The 1,925-nt window shown below is 39.9% G+C and overlaps 1 protein-coding gene across 3 annotated transcripts in view; it reads left to right on the top strand.

Moving 5' to 3' along the window:
• Positions 1-1,925, top strand: part of LOC101850373 (probable serine/threonine-protein kinase nek3) — a 74,195-nt gene that overhangs the window by 54,148 nt on the left and 18,122 nt on the right. The window lies entirely within an intron of this gene.

The raw sequence follows: 1,925 nt of genomic DNA, 5'->3' as shown, positions 1-1,925 counted from the left end.
GGTGCAGAGAGTAAGACGAGAAAAATAAACAACAGAGAAAGTAGACATATAGAAATTTTCAAAAGAAATGTTTAAGGCATCCAAATGCAGAGCAGAACAAAAACAGAAAAAAATGACTGATTCATAGGCCTACTTATTGTCAAACATTTCTGCTAGCTGTGATGGCCCCCAGTCCGATTAACTCATATAGACAGGATTGTCCAGGGCGAACTGACCGGCGTTCTGTCACCGTTTTGTCTTAGTGACCCATCCTTCTCAGACATTCCGTTCATGATCTAATCTTTACTTATCCACCTGCCTAGCACTGGTCACTCTATGTCAGTCGGTGATCAGTAGTGGTCAGTAGTGGTCATCTCGCACTGTGGTCAGTTGATGGGGGGAGAGTTCTGAGGTGAGAGACATCATCAGCTATTCTGTGACGTCACGTGTATTCTGACAGAGTGCTTAGGGTCAACGTCGTGGTCGCGGATGTGTGGAAAGAACATGGTTATAATGCTTCTATGCAGCGGCATATCTCTCTTTCTCTCTCTCTCTCTCTCTCTCTCTCTCTCTCTCTCTCTCTCTCTCTCTCTCGCCCTCTCTCTTCTTTAACACGATCTGTCTCATTTGTGTATGTGTGTGAATGTGTGTGTGTGTGTGTGTGTGTGCGCGCGCGCGCGCGCGCGTGCGCGTGCGCGTGTGTGTACGATCCTTTGTGCAATGGTACACACTACATTATTGCGGCTGAAATGAAAACAGTAACAATTGAATCAAGGAGTTGAACAAAATTTCTTGTCTGTCGTTCATGAATTTAAAAACTATTTAGGTCAATGCAAGGTTGAAGAGATTGTACAGTATCTGTGAGATTAGCAAGCGCTCTCTGGTCACAGCGTTCTGTTTTGAATGTTTTAATATTTTTTTGAAAAGTGTATTACGGCGATTTTATACCATTGTTTTGAGATTTTTAGTTTTTGCCATTGTAGGTTGGTGGGTGTTTTGTATTGCTTTTATTTTTTTACTTTTAAATAAATATTGTTTCATCCTTTCATGTTTCATCTAATTATTACGTTCGTATTTCTTTTAATTTCTTCTCTGACGTGGAGTAACGGATCTAGAAACATGGAAGCAAAGAAGTGAAGTGAAGTACGTCAGGATCTTCTTTAGACTATTATTATCAATGTTGTATAAACTATGTATTTATTTATTTATTTATCTTATTATTTATTCTGTTGTACGTGGAGTTCTGTTAGTGAATTTTGAACAGCACCATAATCAGAAACGCGTGGATGCCGGAATACATAACAAGAAAGTTGACCACTACCCATGCACACAGCGATAACAATACGTTAAAACGATTGTCTGCTAAACCACTAATGATTTTTTTTTTCAAAAGCTCAGTTGGCTAAGAGGTAATTTATTTCGCTCCCCCTTGTGGTGTTCCAGGTGTGGCTGGTTGCACTAAATACATAGTCACTCTGGGTCTTTTTGTTTTTGGTTCTGTTTTGTTTTGTTGTTGTAGCTTTTTTTCCCCTTATCTCTTCCTTCTGCTGGTGTTATTGTTACCTGCAAACTTGAGCGCGCAATGACCGAAATGTTGGCAGGTCACATCAAAGGGATATGTTCTTTCATCTCCTGTTCACGGACCGTCCGTCACGAGCAAATACTGAGCTTACGAAGAGGGTCTGGGCGGATGAAAGTAAAGGAACTGAGTCTGCCCGTGCGTGTTACCGGAGAGCCAATATGCATATTATTATGCATGTTTCCTATGGACTCTTGACATAATTTATAGTGACAATACCTTTAGTATATAAACCAGAAATGGGTAACCTCTTGCACTTCCTTTTTAACTTTCGACCTTTTTTTCTCTGTCCTTCGTTCTTTCTTTCTTTCGTTCTTTCTTTCTTTCTTTCTTTCTTTCTTTCTTTCTTTCTTTCTTTCTTTCTTTC

Source organism: Aplysia californica, unplaced genomic scaffold, assembly GCF_000002075.1.
Source record: "Aplysia californica isolate F4 #8 unplaced genomic scaffold, AplCal3.0 scaffold00001, whole genome shotgun sequence".
NCBI lineage: Eukaryota > Metazoa > Mollusca > Gastropoda > Aplysiida > Aplysiidae > Aplysia > Aplysia californica.
Note: the sequence above shows the minus strand (reverse complement) of the source record. Positions and strands in the feature narration are given on the sequence as shown.